We start from the raw sequence: 20,343 nt of genomic DNA, 5'->3' as shown, positions 1-20,343 counted from the left end.
ACCACGAGTTAAAGCAACACTAGGGGTTTGGTGTTGCTGTGATGTGTGCCAGGGGTACGGCCAGCACAGGAGGAACTGGCGTGTAACCGTGTGTCTTGCCTTGCCTTGCCTATACATGGGAGTGTTGCAGAGGAACTGATGTGGGCATTTCTGTGGATGCTGTCTTCTTTTGCTGTGCTGATGGTCTGGTCTAAAACCACAGATATTGAACATCCAAGGTTTTGAGTTTTGTTCTTGACTTGCATCTGAGCAACCTTGTTAGGCCTATGTGTGGGAGAAACAGGTCAAAAGTAACCTCTTACCCTGCGGCTCTGTGTTTCTGTGAGCCCAACTCGAGCAGTCCACGCACATGTAATTTCAGCTACAGGCACTACTCATTCGTATGCTCCTAACTTCCTGCCCTCTCCTGTTGAAATCCCAGAACTAGAGAGTACTCTTTGAAAAGCTTGTCCTTAACCTCTGCCACTGGTTTCCTGCCAACAAGGTGTATGGAATACTTTTTTTTTTCTTTTTTTTTTTTTCTGTCTGAATGTTTTGAGAAATACAGGTAACTCAGCATCTGATGTTTTTGTAGAGTTAACTGCCCCTTGTGGCTGAGAAAGCAAATCACAAAGACAAGCAGAAGGCCATTAGCCAATGTAAATAAGGCGATGGATTCGGAGAATTAAAAGCACAGGTTCAAAAGCAGTCAAAAAACTTACTAACCCTCATTTGTAAAGTTAGTATTTCAGAAAATTTGATGACTAGTGACTAGGAAGTTGAAAAGTCAAAAGCAATGTATATAGTGTGTTTTTCAGGAGGAAAGGGTGTTATTTGCTAGAAAACTGTAACTTAATGTGTGTTTGTTTGAGTGAGGGGCTGCTTTCCTTTTTGGGTGTGGTTAGGAAAAACTTTTATTTATATAGTTAAGCATATGAACAAATGAATTCTGCTGTGTCTGATTTTTACCTATTTATTTTAATCCTGTATTCTGTGGCACAATGCTTTTTGGTCAGGAGAAGGAACATCTTATACGAGCACATCATCAAATACTGATTTTGCAGCTCTGAAATTTCTCCATAAATAGTTGAGATGCAACAGCCACAAAAGGGGAGAAAAACAAAACAAACCGTTCCTGCTGCTTTTCTCTCTTTTTTTTTTTTTTTTTCTCTTCATGGAGTGAAGCTGAACCTTTGCAGAAATCCTGAATGATTTGCTATAGCATTTAAGCAGCATTGCACTCAAAACTGACCTGATTAAGCATAAAGATTTTTTTTTTCCAGTTGTGATTCAAAGACTAAATTCTTTCCTGTTTCTAACTCAGTGTTTAGTAAGAAAACAAATCGGGAGTTAGATGTTACAGGGCTGCCCATGCAAAAACCCTTCATCTGGCCTTCAGAAAGACACTGAATAAATTGCAACTTCTATGATATAATTTTATTCACATAGATGTGGTAGCACTATTTAGCATTTAAATTTGGGCAGGTTCTGGCCTTGATGCCATGCTATGCATTGCATTAAGTAGAGTCACTTGCATAGAGTAAGAATACAGCCCTTTCACGTTAGCTTTCTTGCATTCTTCCTCTTCTTATTAAGCCTGAAATCTTGTGTAAAGCGCTGGATATTGGGCATTGTTAAAAATAAGTAGTGTATGGAGTAAAAACAATTTTTTTAGTCATTAAAAATGGCTTCTATTGCTCTAAAGCCTTACAATCTTGAGTAAACAGATGGATCTTTTTCTCACTCCAATCAATGTAGCTGTAGCTGACGTAGTTTATACAGCAACGTTGACCGCAACAAAGCAATGGGAAGGAGTCACTGTGCTAGCTGGTAGAGTCTGTCTGCAGAGCAATTCCGCAAGAGGAGGCCAGGAGCAGTATATAGCAGTATGTGGTAGATATGAGGCTTGTGTGGCCAAAGTTGTTGACATTCTCACATTCACAAAGGGAATTTTTGCCTTGTGGGTCTACAAGCTGTCAGACTCCAGGAAAGGATGTACTCAAGGTACTGAAGTTAACAAATACAGACATTAAAGGCCAGCCTGAGAACTCAGTATCAAGGGATGTGTCTGTGGAGAGAGCTGCATCCTAATACTTGTATTTCTCTGGATATAAATGACTGTTATTGCAGCTCTGTTCTCAAAGGAAGGCCTTCATAAGGTGAATATTTGGTCCTCCACTGCAGACTTTTTGGATATGATAGGGAACCATTTCTTGAAAGCAAAACAACCCATGAAACTTTCACTTAACTAATAATTCATTATTTAATTATAACAATTGTCATAATTGCTTTAATTATGAAAAATTAAAGCTATGACAAATGAAGATTATGACATTAAAATGACAATTAATTTCAAATTAAATCATGGAGTAAGATTTATTGAGGTAGAGATCTGAAAATGTTTAGCAAACAAGTGCATTTACAGAAAAAGAGGTATATCGTGTGGATGATCCCAACTTTTCAAATTGCTATGTTCCATCTAAGCAGCAGGAACTGTGTGCATCCTCCCAACAAATGTGAGGTAAAACATGTTGGTCTACATTAAGGTGATTTTTTTTTGAGAAAATACCTGGAAAATAGCAGAATACAGTACATTTAATTTCACATTTGTAAAATGCATGCACAGCATTAGTTACTATGGCTCAGCTGTATGCTTCACTGTAGGTCACAATCAACTAGACACGTATAGGCCCCCAATGTTACGCGTGGTATTAAAAACATACCATTAGGCCAAAACAAACAAAGAAAACGGTTGCAAGAAGATGAGAATAGAATGCATTTATGAGTGTATTATCTTAAAACATCGTAATTTAGGGAATTAACACAGATGGATTATTTGCAGTAACTGATCATGTGGACACGCACTGTAGAGCATCTGACATCAGTAATGTCAGGTTATAAAGAAGCTGGTGTACGGACCTTAACAAAAGCTTCAGACAATAAATTTGTTTCAGATTTGCTCCAATTATCCCCAGAACCGCATTGGTCCAAGTATTAAAGAACTTCGGCTAGGTGATTCTTTGTCTACACTGGACGTAAACAGAAATGAATATCCAGAGGGCTGGGACAGAGGTACTATTGGAACCAGAATGAGGGCCAAATCTGAGACAGCTCGGGCAGCTCTGTGTATCCACACAGAGTAGAGCCAGTGCTATGAGCTTTGCACTGCTGAGGACCAAACAAGCTATCAGACCTGAGTGCTGCATCATGTAGTGCATGTGGTTTGTACTAGCTACCACCAGCACCACGGGGACACTTCAGTGGATTGTCCCCAGTACAGTTAAAGTACAAGCTGAAGTTTTTCAAACCTGAATTCTCATGAAAACTCATATTTGAAGCACACAATTTGTAAATAAAAACACTATTGTGCTTCAAGGACATGTTTCACGTAATAGCGTTGGTGTTTTCTGTATTTATTCAGTTACAGATTTGCAAAGAAAATATGGTTCTCCTTGGAATCCATTAGAAAGTGCTGTCTTTGGCTGATCAGAATTCTGCCTAAGACAGGTCTGTTCTAATTGTGTAATGCTTTTCATAAAGAGGAAGCTGGCCATTTCAAAGAGGGCGCTAAGCTGCAAGAAGGGAACTATAATACAGAAATGTCGAATGCTGCTTTTGCTGTGCCCTGTATCAATATATGCATGTCCGAGTGGGTCAGACAGAATAAGAACTAGCTCAAACATTTGTCTTTGACATAAATAGAACAAGGTTGTCGTGTTATTTCACAGGTTTTAAAATACTGAGTTAATAATGGCTATTGCAGTGCCTGCTTTCACTTGATATGTTCAATTACCTTTGCTGTGGGGGAGTAAGGAGCTTATATTCCATTTTCCTTTCAAGGTGTTTGTCATACACTTTCAGCGCTGAAATTTTGGGTGCTTCTGAGGAGTAACTTTTTTGCCATATTTTTTTCCCCTTTTCATGTGAGTAAAAGCCGAATGAATAGGTCTCATCATTTTTTATCTGCTTTCCACCCTAGAAGGCAGACAGTTCTACTGCAGCAGGGTCTCCAAATATTCCTTTTAAATGTTTTGATTTATAAAGTTTTGCACTTGTCATAAACAATCCTAATATGTAATTCCTCTGTATGAAAGTAATATAGCCAGAACTCAAATTGGTGGCAAACTGTTTTTATGCATAAAGCTGTTATTACAGGAAAAATGTACTCTCTGTATTTCCTGCAGGAGAATTTCCCTGTATTTAATTGATTTTGAGGAAAAGTAGAATTTATTCATTAAGTCATAGTTTCTTTGTACTACGTGGTATCAAAAAACTAAAATGTATATGGTATCAGTAAATATTTATCTGAGATATAGTAATCTCCTGACACCAGATCCATATTATATCATAAATTGACACAAAATATATGAATATTTTGGAAAAAAGCTGTGAATATACCATTTGCTTTAGCTTTTTAACAAGAGTGTAGTCAATTACATGAGATAAAAGTTGTTTTTCCCGAAGGTGGGTTGTAACAAAATATATAGTATTTATAAAGCCATTGCAAGGCATTGGTAAAATCAGAACCAACCCATTTTATAAGAAACCTGAGTCATTTTCTGTTCAATCAGAATCCCAATCTGACAAGCAGTGATCAGCTTTCATCTCTTTTTATCTCCAGATATGAATATGTTTATTTCCAACTCTTTTTAATTCACGTGAAGTAGTGCTTAGATCCACTTGTGAAGACAAGACTGGCTTTAGAAACTGGCATCGGATGTTCCCTTAGTAGGACACTAACCACTTATTTCCTATAACTGTTTCTAGAAATCAGTCACTGTTCTTAGTGTGATGTAGCAGAGGAGGATTCTGGAGACAATTGCTTAAAGTAAGTTGAAACAAAACGTTCTTTATGGGATGTTGTTATAGCCATGGTGGTTAAGACTCAAACTTTCAAAAGTGGCCACAGTTATTGGAATTCAATATGAACTATCTGTGATCTCTGGAGATTTTAATTTGGTATTCCAGACTTGGATTACAAGTCTTTCTTAGTATCTCTGAAAACCAGGCTGTTACTGATGTATTAGTGCATAGCACATATTTAGGTGTTTCTGAGGAGGGACAGAATGTGTTCTTCCCCATTTTTTTTATTTTTACCTATGATATTATGGCTTCTTAAAGGTGCTCCCAGTAAAACCAATAGGATCTGCAGGTACTCTGCACTTGTAAAATCAGGCTAGGTCTTGATTTTCTAGGGTGCTAAACACCCTTTGTGCTCAGTGAGTCAGAGGCAGTTGTGCTTGCTCAGCAACTCACAAATTTCAGTCCTTATTGCTGATAGGTGCAATTGGAAACACTGGCTTTTTTCCTAGAATGAATCAGGTTTAACACTATGCAGAAAAGGAGAGCTTGTCCTACCCACCCTTTGTCCTCATGCTCACAGATTACTTATATTTAGCTGATATTGCTGGTACAGAATGACTCATTTGGATGCAAGAGCCCACTCTTCATGCTTCAATCACTCTAAAGGCTTCCCTAGCAAGCAGTGTTGTAGCTCTTCTGTAGTGAAGAGAGCCCTAAAAACTATTTAAAGCATATATGAAGTGTCTTTCTTGAGAAGCGCATCTTATAATGCTGAGTAAGTGCTGCTCAGTTGTGTTTGGTGAAGCAGTATCAGTAGTGCTCGACAGCTGAGTACTTTTAGAAACTTAAAGAAAAATCTCACTTCTTTCTCTGTCTTTGATGTGGATAAAAAATATTTGTAATGCAACTCCACTAAACTAGAGAAATGGGGAAAGTCCTGCTATAAGGTAGGCTTCTATCCTGACTAGTGGATTTAGGACTGTATTTTTGAGAGGGTGAATAACGACAGCTGTAGCTCCTGGCTTGTTCTGTCTCTGCTACTGTCACTGACGCTATTAATACCATCTCAACATTTTTGTTACAAAATGCCAGAAGAAGCAATACTAATAATCTAAAATTAGAGGACCAATCCATCTCCAAAGAAAATCGAGCACCATACCTTGGCCACGTCACAAATAGGGTTCATTATTTTTTGTAGCCAGTTACTTTATCTCCTATTCTAGAACACACTTTAGTGACATCATAAACATCTCATGCTGAAATTACATAATTTATGTTTATAGAGGGAACTGAGATGCTTGTAGGGAGGCTGATCACTTTGTGGAATAGCTGTCTCCCTAAAAGTAATGAATTTCTGTGGTCAGCATATATTGTTGATTTCACAGCTTTTATAGATTTCCCTTGCTCTAAAGATTAAATCTTTCCAGCTACTAGACAAATCATTCATTCATTTAATGGATTGCTTATCTTGACAATGACTATTCCTATTTCATGAATATAAAAAAAAATCTGATAATTGGCTCTATTTACTGGCATTTTTTCTAGTGAAGTTTAATATATCTTCTATAGATATTGATTTCAAATGGTGCACACATATCGATTGAAATTAAAGTTCTATGTACTCTGCAGGCATGGCTCTCTGACTAGGAATGATGATAGTGGATCTAGGCAAAATATACTGTTTTAAATGAAACTGACATTACTTAGTTTCAGACAAATGTATTTGCAACTTCACTTACCACAGGATGGTATTGGTAGACAGACTGTCTGAAAAGAGACATGCATCTTTCTCCTGTGAGGCCAATATCAAGACAATTTTGTTCATCTTCCTGTAAATGCAGGGAAGTCAGCTATTAATGGACTTAATTATAAAAGGCACTGTTGGTTTGTGTTTAGCATTATGCAGCAGTAGTAAGAACATTGTATTTTGGTCATCCAGAGGCAATTTAGACTCTGGGTAATACTGTAATAGAATGATAAAGCAAAGCCCAGTATCTCTTTCTTGTTAAAATAAAACCATATAACATAAATGTGTCTTGGAAACTCTGTTAATATTTATCACAGTCTCTATCAAGAAATTCATAACCAATTTTTGCTAAATGATAAAGCATGAAACATCTAGCTTTTATTTTGTTAGGCAATGTGTATTTGGGTCTACTTCCATTGCCTGGCATGGAGGCATAGTTCAATGCTAGTGTGGTGGTAGTTTATGAGTTGGCTAGAATAAATCAGAATTATTTGTATTTTGTCTCTCCTGTTATGTGTGATCTTATATTGTGCTTAAATTTGCATGAAAACAAAATACAATTGCCTCCATTGAATTGTTCCCAACATGAAAGGTGTTTCTCTTCTCCCTTTGGTAATTACTAAACAGGATTTTGTGTTCAGCCTGAGCTGTGGGCTATGGCCAGATGAGCTTCTTAACCCACTCTGTTCCATGCCTTTGTCCTGGCACAGTTTTCTTGAGAAGGCAGCTGCTATTGGCATTGCTGCCTACCTGACTGGGCATTCCTTCTTTCCATTAACGGTGAGACGGGACCTATGGTCTCAGGTGAAAAATGCTAGCTTTCAAATCTCCTTTTAGAGCACCAAAGCTAGCTGTTTCAGTGTGCCTCCTCCTCTGTTTGTTCCCTGAGGACTGGCAGGTATTCTTACCAGCTACAAATGGCTGTGTTTAGTTGCTGCCTTCCAGGAACAGGGAGAAGAAGCATGCCAACAGGTAGTTCTGGTCTCAGCAGGGATTCATGTGGCTATTCATACACAAGGGGCATTAGGAAATAGCTCTATAAGCTGCTCTAAGTTTTGATTTGGCTTTCATTGAAACAATGTTAGACCGGTTGTCTATTTCTTCCTTTTGATAAAAATTGGAAGGTTTAGCTTAACTTATAGCATTTAATTTTTACCAAGAGAGTGTTGAAGATTAAAACAAAGATATCTTTGACTGTCTCCAATTTTGCTCAGCATTCTGTTTAGATACTGGCTCATTACTGAAAGCCTGTTGTTGTTGAAGAACAGCATTCACTACCTGAATATTAACTCTAACTTAAGTTTGATCTAGCATGAAACCTTTACGTAGAACAGCCTGATAATTCTTATTTTGAGTTGGTTAACCAAAAGGGAGTAACACTGCAGCAATAGGTGGCAGAATTTAGCAGCTTGTAAAATATTTTTTTTTGTTGGTACATTAGTTCCTCTAATAATTGAATAATCTGATTCTTCAGCCTTTGATAATAACATTTCTTTTTAATAACTATTTTAGAAAATTGGCAATGTTGTGTATCTTGGATAAGAATAATTAATTTAAGAAGAGATAACTCAGATATGGTTAGCTTACTATGAACACATAACCTGAATCGAAGGAAAGATCTCTGTTATGAATTGAATCACAGTAAAACTTCTGCAACTCTTGCATTCTTCTGAAGGTGTTTGATTCAAACACTGACATAAGCTGACCTGGCTTAGTTTGTGTGACCTGATGGGAACATAGTTGGAGGTGGTATGGCTGCAGGCATATTGAACATTATTATTTCACTATCAGAGCACTTCACTTAATATTTCATCCACCAGTTTATAAATGAAGCATTTATCATGGGGAGGCTGTTGTGCTTCAAAAGATTATGGAGCTCAGTTTTCTTCTACCTCAGGCAAGAATCCTATTTGTTGCAGTGTATTTTTACCAATGGACCATGAGTCTAGAGTTTTATTTCATGTCTACTTAATAACTAACAATTCGAACTGTAGATCACAAAACAGGCGCTGCTGACTTTCCTTTGCTAGATGCCATCACTTCTAAAAAAACCTTCAATACAGAAACTAGTATGAGTTTCTTTCTAAAAAACTATTTTCTTCCAAAAAACTAGTTTTTTGGTCATAAGACAGTCCCTGCCATTGTGTTTTTGGTATACGCAAGAGGTTCCATTAAAGCATGTCAATATTCACCCTAGTACGGCTGGCAGCATTTTTGGCTTTTAATGGGGCATAGATTGTTTCCAGAATCTAAGGACTGGAGGACTGCATATACCCTTGTCTTCCTTAATTCTTGGAGGTGGACAAGACTTCAGATCAGAAGTCAATAGGGTTTGAACTAATCGAACTACTAGCCTTGGGATGATGGGTAAAGAAACATTGATTTTTATGCTAGAAAAATGCATGTACAAGATAGATTTCTACATTTGTTCTTTACTATTGCATTGACAAAATAAAAAAAAAATAAATCCACACCTCTTTGTTTTTCATCAGGCAGAATTGTGTAGTACACACAAATATTTGCCACCTTGCCTGACCTTGTCCCGAGGTATTTACATTTTGGAACCCATTTAAATTTTCTTGTTGTGTTGGACTTTGAAGTATTTGACAGTGAAAGAGATTTTGTTGACATACCAAATACTAAATATTACGCTTAGTTTTAACTGCTTATCATACTGTATATGCTGCATGGAAATGAGAAACGTTTCAACAACTTGACTTCATCTCCTGCTTGTTTCAAGGTAGGAGTATATTTATTTAAGGAAAAGAATAAACCACCAAGGTTCAAAATATCAAGCTTAGTATACCTGAGCAAATAATAACAAGCCCTTTCCTAGGTAGATTTCAAAGACCTGTGTTTGTCACTTAACACTCCTTGCCTTAAGAAAAAAAAAAAGAAAAAAAACACAAAACAAATAAAAAAATGGCAAAACCCAACTGACCCATGTCAGTCGAGGCATGGACATTTTGCAAGATGAGGGCACATTGGGCAGCTAGTCCTAGCCTGTACTAGCCATGACAAGTGTCACAGACACAGGTGTAAAACTTCAGAATGGATCCCTTATCTTAGGTTCAGTAAAAGAATAACACTTCCCTTACCTGTGTTTTCTAGGGTAGCTGGATCACATCTACTGCCTCTATTGCACCTCAGAGTTCTCTCTGTTTGTCCTGAGATGGAAAACAAATAAGCACCCACTTAAACCTCTGGATAAAAATGAGTGTCATAGGTATACCTCCCTCACTGTGGCTACTTGTTTCCTCAAGTGGAGGCAGCTGCCTTTCTGGGTTATTAAGAGGCCCTCGTGCTCCATTTTAACTCCCACAGGATAAGAGATGAATTCATACTGGTTTATTTTAATATGTTGAAACTCCAAAGTAAAAGCACAACATAAAATAAGCCAACTGAAAGAAAAGGTCCCAGATGAAAATTGGGGAAACAGGGGAAGAGGTTAAGCTGAAAGACAGTAGTAACTGCAATAATAAACATCTTAACGGAAGTGCAACCCAAGTGAGTTTTGCTATAATCCTATTGAACTCATAGTTGACCAACTGCTTACCTAAGTTATAATGTCTGCCAGAGATCCTAAGCAAGGCTACAGCTCCGCTGCATCGGGCAGTGAGCATGCATACAGTTAGGGGAAGTTCCTGCCTTCGAAAGTTCATTTTCTAAATCAACCTGGAGGGACACATTGGCCCAGATTTACTAAAAGACAATGAATGATGCACTGAATCCTTAAAGGTGTGGGTTTTGTGTTGGTAAAGTTTTGCATACTTTAATCTCTGTGGTAGCTTTTTGTAATTGATATACATGAAAAGATGAAGAAAAGTGCTGAAGATCGACATTTAAATATCGTGGATCCTGCTGCTTCTTTCACTACAATAGTGATAACAAAAGTATCTTCTGAGGTGACCTGCTTCTCATTGTAAAACATATGCTTGTTTTTGTCTTTCTTTCAGGATATTTTCTGATAAGTCTTATTAAGTACTTGAAGTCAACTGTCCCTCATTTGGTGTTTTAGTGCATGTTCTCTCAATGCTTTAGTTAATTGCTTAAAATTTTGCATTTCAACATCTAAAATTTTTTAACAGAAATTAAATTAAAAAGCTAATATTGAAGATCAGCAAACCAAAGTGAAAAATCACACTGGTCTTGTGAGGTTTTTCATAGAAGGAATATTCTACTACATGCATAAAATATGCTTTTTATAAATTTTTTTATTTTTTTTTCCTTAGCTGGTTCAGTGCTTTAGCCTCCTGTCTTTAAAATGAGGATAATTTAGTTCTTTTTATTTTGCTACCTATTTTGCGTGTACGGTCTGTGGGACAGGGGTGCTCCTCCACGCTGAGCGGAAACACCAACAGCAGCGTTGAGTCCTACTGTGCAGAACCTGTTAGAATGTCACAGGACAGGGATTTCTGAGCAGAATCAAGCTGTTTGATGTTCATATGCTGTTTAGAGGTTCTGCTTGATGGTTTGCGTGGGGATAAAGGAAGTATAAATAACATTTGCTTGAGCATCTGTTTTAATTTCCCCTTTTTCTCTGTCTTTGGGTGAGAAATTTCTTAAAATATAGGCTGGAGGCAGTGGGAAAGGGATGTGAAGATGAGAGAGGCTGTGAGAAAGGGGAAAGCAATTAAGAGTTCTGTGGGCTAGGGATAAGGCTTAAAGCAATTCAGGGACTGGGAAAGGTGAAGGGGTGGGAATAGGTTTAATTTAGATTACAGGACTTCCAGGCAGGATAAAGATTCAAGACAAACCCTTGAGGCTTACTAGCATGTCAGGAAGGGAATGTTAGCATCCCTGAATATAGATGCTCTCTTAAAGAAGAACGGTCTATTAGCAAAGGAGTTGCGGAGTCAGTAATGGAACCACAAAGGTCAGGTGCAGTGCAAACCATCCAGCTTCAAAGGATCTCTGTATGATCAGTGTTGGGGTAAGAGCATGAATAAACCAACAAAAGAGCTGCATACTGTGATGGCCTTGTCCTTTACGTGTTTCCCACAGGACACCTCAAAAGCCATGAATCCTTGCTTAGGGTAAGCTGTTAAGGCTATTATAGGAACTGTTTGGAGCTCAGAAGTGATGTGTGAGGACATGAAACTACTGGGTACCTGATTAATAGCTTTCTTGCACTGCACTGGCATTGAAAGCCTACACTTTCTGGCCTTCCCTGGGTGTCAGTCCAGGTTTATCCAATATGATGTTGACTCCTCTCTTTCACTTTCCTTCGTTCTTCCCTAAATGTCATCAGGAGGGAATTAGTATAAATATTCATGCCTAGGAAATAATAATTGCTCTTTTGCCTTTCTGAAACATATAACTTACTGTAAAGCAAACCAGATTAATGCAGATTCAGAATAATACTGTGTTGTTCTAGTATATTGAAGAGGAACAACACAAGTCCATTTTGAAAGTTAACCAAAGTCACTCAGTGCTTTGGTAGTTACTTTTCATGTGTTGTTTGTTACTGAAGTAGGCACATAGTAGTGCTCCTGTCCCACATACATAGATGTTGGTACCCAAAATATAATGGATGTGCTGCAGCCACCGAAATGGTAATGAGAGGTTCTTTTTTTTCATTCTCATTCTTACTAGTAAGAGAAAGAGATTTTCTAACTAAGTAAAAGTGGGCAATGTGGTCACTGTTTTGTAGTTAGGAAGAGGAACATCTTTTGAAGTTAAGTATAATAACATGCCTAAATTTTAAACTCTTGCCTAGGCTTAGTTTGGGAACAACAACAAGACAAAACCAAAAGCCAAAAACAAACAAACAAACAAAACTAACTCAAAAACCCCTTACTATTTCTGAAAACTCATGGATGTTACAAATGTCCTCCCTCTCTGGTAATAATCTGTGTGTGGTACTTTCTGCTTCAAAATTCAAGACAAAGCCCAACCAACTATTCAAAAAGAAGTTGCCTATTTACACATACAAAATGTGCAAGATATCAGATATATGAATCATTGCTGAATTGATCTAGGGAAGGTAAACAGCCTGTTAATGAAATTTTCAGATGATACTGAATTAGTGATAGTTACAAGCAACGCTCAGAGTGGAATAATAAATCATTCTAAGACAATTAGAGTTAAAGGAAAAAAATAAATTGAGATTTATCTGGGGAGAGGGGAGGAAAAGCAAATTATAAAAAGAAAGGGGTATGGGAAGATGGGAAGAAAACAATGTGAGAGAAGGATGGGAAGGAAAAACCCTAATATACAAGGGAAAATGGCTTTTTGATTGGATGTAAATCAATAAAAAAATTATCTATGAGGCAAAGGTGGTAGAAATACAGGTCTTAGTGTCAAGAAAATAATTTACCCTAATGGTTAAAAATAATGTCCTGTAACTTAAATTTCTGTGATACCAGAAGAGCCTACTAAAGCGGCAAAATATCCAGTGCTGGAGATTTTAAAAAGTAAACTGAAGAAAGTACTAGAAGACTGCAGGAAGCAATCTTGCATTGGCAGAGGAACACTCTGTAGATGACCTAATAGGTCTTTGTCATCTCCAGCCTAGGTTGTATATTACATGATTTGATTCATAACAGTCTGGAAAGCAGACATTTATTTGTCACACAAAAAATAACCTCTAAGCATCAAATTAGAAGTTTATTACTGAAGATTACAATAGCTCCTTTGAGAGAGGACGTGGAAGTGCATTCTGCTGTGTTGACGACATATTTATTGGCAAAAAAGGTAGATGCCCCTTTCTCTCTGCATCCTGCCATCTCCTCACATATATTAATTTCATCTGTACAGTTGTAATAAAGTTTGTCCCTGTATGTTCAAAAGCGCATGCCAAATTTAAATTGGCCCATATCATTTGGGATTAGGGAAAAGTGCAGTTCCTTTATCAACACCTGGAGGCTACTGAATTTGAAATCTTGCATACGATTCAGTGCAGTTCTAGTTGGGTGTAGCCAGCCAGACTTCATTACCATGTTGTACCTTGAAGATAACTTGGAGTGTGGTCCCAAATGGAGCTACATCTTGGCAGTCTGCTGCTATAGGAGTTCAAATGGGGCATACAGAAAGAGACTTCCCCCCACCACTTTTTTTTTTCCCCCCCACCCTGCATAGTGTATTTTATCAACAAAGAGGGGACTCTCCCCAGAATATGTATGATCATAACCAAATGAAAAATAAAAGTCATGCTAAGTGTATTTTAAATGTCTGGGGAGATGTCTGTATAACAGCTTATGCAGTCATACCAAAAAGGAAAATTTAGCAGAGAAAAAATATTAGAAGTTTCAATTAATTATTTAGATAGCTGTGTAGACATTCATTATGCTTTATTTCAATTTTTAATTATTAACCTTTGTGCTTAAAAAAAAGGTAAAAAATCCATCTGCAGAACTGTTGGACCCATGTTTCAATCAAGCAATAAAAATTATATCAATTAGCTAGAATGTGATGCCCTGTTACAATACTATTACAGAAATATTTACTCCATGTTTGAAAACTGGCATGCCGAGATTCTGAATGCTTTGGTCTCTTCTCAATCAAACTTTTTAAAAAATAACATCAAGTCATTCATATTTATTTTACTCCAGAGGAATTTAGAAAGTCTGTCTTTATATTGGGTACAGAAAGGAATAATACATTGTTTTTCCTCATCTGCAACAGAAAATAAGTGCAGTATGACTGTTAGTGTTAGTAAGGTTGTGTAAGAACATTATTCATACTATTCTGAAATTTCCCAATATCATGCATGGATCAATTTGAACCAATTTAAGTTCTGTAGTTTCTTATGGAGCAGGTTCAGCCTTAAAAGCGCCCAACTTTTGACTGAGTCATAAGCAGTGGTTAGGAGTAGTCCACACATTCTATTCAGTATAGAAAGTTCTTTGTAGGCATATCTTTAATCATGAGACCCTTGACTACTCAGTTTACAGCTCTTTGTTTCTCTGTACTGGCAGTGCTGGTGTAGAGACAGACAAGAATGTTAGCCGTGGTTTTAAACCCACGTGTGCTTGTCAGCTTTTGCTGTCTTTAGCCATATCTCCAAGTGCTCTTCAGTGCCACTAAAAACTACTGTACACCAGCTGGATTTTGAATTTTCTGCTCTCTTTTAATCATAGAATCATAGAATATCTGAGTTGGAAGGGACCCACAAGGATCATTGAGCCCAACTCCTGGGTCCCCAAAGAACCACCCAAAAAGTCAGACCATGTGTCTGAGAGCATTGTCCAAACGCTTCTTGAACTTCAGCCAGGTTGGTGCCGTGACAACTCCCCTGGGGAGCCTGTTCCATTGCTCAACCACCCTTTCGGTGAAGAACCTTTTCCTGATATCCAGCTTGAACCTCCCCTGTCACTGCCTCAACCCATTCCCTTGGGTCTTATCGGTGGTCACCAGAGAGAAGAGATTAGTGCCTGCCTCTCTGCTCCCCCTCGTGAGGAAGTTGTAGACTGCGATGAGGTCTCCCCTCAGTCTTCTCTTCTCCAGGCTGAACAATCCAAGTGACTTTCAGCCTCTCCTCATACACCTTTCCCTCTAGACCCTTTAGCATCTTTGTATCACTCTCTAACGGCTTTATGTCTTTCTTATACTATGGTGCCCAAAACTGTACACAGTACTCAAGGTGGGGCTGCACCAGTGCAGAGTAGAGTGAGACAATCCCTTCCCTCGCCCGGCTGGCAGTGCTGTGTCTGATGCACCCCAGGGTACGGTTGGCCCTCCTGGCTGCCAAGGCACACTGCTGGCTCATGTTCAGCTTGCTGTTGATCAAAACCCCCAGATCCTCTTCTGCGGGGCTGCTCTTCAGCATCTTGTCCCCCAGTCTGTATGTATAACCATATATGTATAAGGGTTGCCCCTCCCCAGGTGCAGAATCCAACACTTGCTCTTCTTAAACTTCATATTGTTAGTGATTATCAAGCTCTTTATTTTGTCCAGATCTCTTTGCAAAGCCTCACCACACTTGACGGAGTCAACAGTTCTGCCCGATTTGGTATCATCCACAGACTTGCTCAAAAAACCTTCAAGTCTTTCATTCAGATCGTTTATGAAAACATTGAAGAGGACTGGTCCTAAAATGGAGCCCTGGGGACTCCCACTAGTGACAGGTTGCCAGCCTGATGTAACTCCATTTACAAGAATCCTCTGGACCCTACCCATCAACCAATTGTTCAGCCATCTTATTATGCTTTTAGCTAACTGTGTTCTGGTCATTTTGTCCAGAAGGATACTGTGAGAGTCAATATTGAAAGCTTTACTGAAATCCAGAACGATTACATCGACTGGCTTCCTTTTGTCAACTAGATGGGTGATCTTGTCGTAGAAGGAAATTTTTTTATTTTTATTTTTTAGACATGAACGGTGTAGGCCTGGCGACAGTCTTCTGCATTGGCACTCAGGGAGGGAAAAAGTGGACCTAGGTGACTTCAGGAGGGCCCAGCTGGGCCCAAGGGTGCCTACTGATAGAGCTGTGATCAAATCCCAGCCTCTGTGAGGAGAGTCAGCTCTGCTAATGAGGCCCTTCCTTGCACAGGTGCTTTATAAGTACAAATAATAGCAGACTTCTTAAAAAATATCTCACTTACTTAGTGGAGAGCAAAACAGCTGCTGCCTAAAAATAAGTAAAGAAGGAATGTACTTGAAACATTTCAAGTGAGGGGCTTTAATGATCAACTGTATTTAATATGTGTGGAATACGCAATATGCCATACTGTGAGACAGCTCTCTTTATATGGGCTTATAGCCACCCAATGTTCCCCACATGCTATTTTTGTTCTTAGTTTGATAGGGTACTTTAAAAAGTTTTTATATATTTATTTATATGTATTTGTTTAGGTATTTAATATATGTTTATTATTTATTAACTTTAATTTTTTTGCACATAATTATGAAAGATTTGTCTTTCCCCTATGTGGCACTGTGCGTGTGTGCATTTCACTTATGTAGCTATAATCCATGTTTACTTTTATTTTATTTATTTAAATGTTATTTATTTAAATTTTATTTTATTGTTTCACAGTAGCTACTGTTCCTGTAAGGAGCACTAACTGTGGAGTTTTACTTGTAGGTGGCATAAATTGATGCCACTCTGTCTGTAGAAGGATGAAGAATAATTTGTCCCAGCTTCTGGGCATTTCGAGGCTGTTGTTTTATGTTTTTTTTTTGTGTATATTTGAGTGTGCTTTGTGCTTCCCAGTTAAAATTTAAATTAAAAGAGAAACCTGGAGCAATTTAATGTTCCCAGTATTTATATTTATTTATTTATTTATTTATTTTCAGTAAATGAAAAGGTCTGGCCATGCCTCTGCTGGGCTGGCTATTGCTGTTTTGATCCATTGTTTGGCATCCTGCCTCATGTGATACTCTAGGCATGTGCCATATTAACAGTTGTATAAAATTTGTCCTGCAATTTTGCCTGTGGTAGAGAGGTTCCAAACAGCTGTAAGGATTACCCTGTGACCCAGGAATATGTGAATCAGATTCTTTTGATATGAAATTGGAGACCCAAAATTATGCTTGTGGCTTTTCCATAATCAATTGTATTTGTGATATGCAGAATGTTTTGAAATCAGCAATCATATTGAGGTTGGACTAGATGATCTTGGAGGTCTCTTCCAACCTAGACAATTCTGTGATTCTGTGATATTGTGACATCAAAATGTGAATCTTGTTTTAAGCCAGTGAATAATATTGTATAACAAAATCTGTGATGCATATGGGCGTGAAATATTTCATGAGAAATTGATCATTTTAGAAGTCCATGGAAACAGGTCCACCTACCTCACAGAGCTTATCTATACTTTAAATGTCCATCAGTAGTGATAGGAATTTGCACATTAGCCTGTTGGTGTATATAAGTCCTCAGTTTAGGACACCACAGGAATACCTTCAAAACTAAGCATTACTTAATGGGTGCAAATGTACTAGAATATGTTACAGAGGAAGCTGAACATTATTGTCTATTTCTGTAAGAGTCTGAGTGCTCTATACTGTCTGTATGGCATTGCAACTGTTTGATTTCCACCAAATCACTCAAAATTAGTGTAACTAGACTAAGGAAATGGAAACATCCTCTGAAAGTGCATTGTGTGCACCTTTATTATTTAAAAAAAATGTTTGCAACTTTTCTTTTTGAATGCCTGTATTTAAATTGTTCTGCGTCAACAGAATTGCTGCTCATTCTCTGTCTTTGAAAGGTATTCAGATAATTTTAGTTGTAGTTATTGTTTGAATGATCTGCTTCAATGGTGCTTGCTGCTTGCTTTGTAATTCATTGCTGCAGGTGGCTCCGACTTTAAATTGCATCAGTCTTTATTTGAAGATAATCTTTTTGAGCAATCTGAAACAACATTCAGCCATTCCAACTATGCCCCTCATATTTAAAACAACAGATTCCTGAGCTGCTTTGTCTGTTCTGCGGTGGAAGCCTCATCGTATGTGCTTCTTTATATTATACCTCTTATAGTTGCTTTGGTATCCTGTGTATCAACTACATGTGGCTTGTCCACACAGTTCTAGCTATGGTTTTAAGTTTATAATGCATTTATGTTAAGAAAGCCAGAACTGCAGCTGGTGTGAGTTAGTATAGCTCTCCTGAAATCAATAGTGCTCTGCCAGTTTCCACCATTTGATGATCTGGCCATAATAATGTAATATTACTAAAGAGATAACGCAGTGAAAAGGAAGCATTATACTGATTCAGCTGGGGCGGCGATTAGATTGGAGTACTGCTGAGCACATATTGTCTAATATTCACCTAATGGTTGATATCTATTTCATGGGACCCAATTTTTAAATCTCTACTAAGCAAAATTAATGAAGTTAGCTTTTCGGTGTAGTAGGGGGACTTTTTATTATTTTTTAAACTCCAAATCTTTACCAAAACACATGGTCTTCTGTTGGAATAAGATTAACACACAAAAGCAAGTTTTGCCCATTTGTCTGCTTAGGATCTGGCACCAAGGTTCTGGGTTTTATTAGCGTGATTGGAATTGAAAAGGTAATTTTATGAATGCTCTTTGAAAAATCCCAAAATGTCTTTCTAGCAAATTTTTTGTGTGTGTTTGTGAACAGCCATTTTCAGGGTGTGATTCAGTACAAAATGCATCTGGTTTACATTGTGAAGAAAACATATGCAATGTTTCCTGACTGGTCTGTAGAATAACACATACCTTTCGTTCCATTTCTAAATGCAAATAAGCTCTCTCACTCACTGTGTAAATTGAGATTACTTTGAATAAAATGTGTATGAAAACAGAATAACAAGTTTCACTTCTGAATGTGCAAAGATTCATAATATATTGATCTAACTGTACTACGTCCATGTTTTTCTCCTGTTCAATAGAGAAGATTAACTAAAGTGGTCCTTTTTTCAGGTAACTTCTCATAGCACTGTGATATCAAGTGCAGATAGTATTATTGTCTCTTCTTTGGTATGATTTTATATCATTTTTAATCTTTTCCATTTCTACATCCAAATTAAAAAAGTCATAAAGTAAATTATTAATTAAAGTCATTTTTTTCTTGCTCAGTTCACTTCTAATTTAATGTCAGTCAAAAAGATGATTTAATTTTCTTGCTTTTATCTTCTAGCACATGCTAATACTGAAGCCAGTGCTTTTATTTTAAGATCTAATGTCTTAACATGACTACAATATATGCACAGTGCTATGCATAAGCACTTAGGCAAATTGCTGCCAGCAGGAGCACACATAATGTCCAGGCTTGCATGTGGGGTACTGGATAAAAGTCTTAGGAATACCATCTGTGATTGCTTAGATATATCTTATTTTCAGAATTTATTCCATAAGTCTTTTCCTGAAGTTATAGTAAAAAGTAAAGTGTTGAGTCTCTGTTTACTGGATGCCACTGCTCTGTGTAGTTTTATTTATTTTTTCTATTTTTTTTTTTTCCTTTTTAAATTGAACAGCAAAAAAAAAAAACCATAAAATTAAACTTTTGAAAATAATATGAATTTTCAGATCTCTTTTCCTCAGAGTTGGAAATGGCACTATCTCCTGGCCAAGTATACTTGGTGTTGCTTGAAAAACATTTCACAACTTGATCATTTTTGTTTGAAATTATTTTTTTTCCTTTTTGTAATTAATTTCAAAATTAAAGATATGCATTTTTTTGATTACAATGTTGTCTTTTATATTAGAGATTTACTTTATATTCACTTCTTTCAGAAGAGAATACATGGCTGGATGAGCATCTGGCAGTGTACTCAGTTTAGGTGTGGCATGCAGTCTAACAACTCAAGTTCACCCATACTTCCCCTTACTCTGTGGAGAAATAAACTGGACAATGCTTCTCCTGTCTCAGCTAAATTCATGTTTCTAATTCTGCCTTGCTCAGCTCAGATGCAGGGAGAACAGCCACCCATTCACCTTTCTTACTGCTTTACTTCCATGTAACAAAGAGCTTAACTTTTTTGTTCTTTATCCTTGATAGTTATTTCTATACATAGCCTATGTTTCCCCATAGTTGCACTAATAATAATGAAGCTTGGGTGGACATATGGATGAAATCACAGTGGAATAGGCAAGAAAACTTAACTGAATGCTTTATTGGCCCTTGACACTCACTTTTACTTCATCTGCATAGAGTGTGCTTATGCATATGACTGTGAAATTTCACCTTCTACTGGCTGCTTTGAACGTAGTTGTCTGGTTGCTGGACTTTAAACTGTCAGAAGTTTTCAGATGCATTTTTCCTGTGTCTCAGAAAAAGTTAGTAAAACATAAATTGGTTATCTACACAATCAAAGAACAGAAATGTATGAAGGCATTTGTAGTATAAATACTACCTGTTAACATGTTCTATCTTGACAAAAAGAGGATGATTTTATTTTC

At 37.4% G+C, this 20,343-nt stretch overlaps 1 long non-coding RNA gene across 1 annotated transcript in view; it reads right to left on the bottom strand.

Moving 5' to 3' along the window:
- LOC308198691 overlaps positions 1 to 20,343 on the bottom strand; it is a 62,266-nt gene that overhangs the window by 6,583 nt on the left and 35,340 nt on the right. Inside the window, exons 2-3 of the long non-coding RNA XR_013954108.1 lie at positions 9,628 to 9,696; positions 6,522 to 6,611 (exon numbers count right to left, since the gene is read on the bottom strand). This is a non-coding gene — a long non-coding RNA (uncharacterized lncRNA). The remainder of the gene's footprint in view (positions 1 to 6,521; positions 6,612 to 9,627; positions 9,697 to 20,343) is intronic.

This window comes from Anser brachyrhynchus (genome assembly GCF_964034855.1).
Source record: "Anser brachyrhynchus genome assembly, chromosome: 8".
NCBI lineage: Eukaryota > Metazoa > Chordata > Aves > Anseriformes > Anatidae > Anser > Anser brachyrhynchus.
The sequence above is the reverse complement of the archived record's forward strand: the minus strand, read 5'-3'. Positions and strand labels throughout refer to the sequence as shown.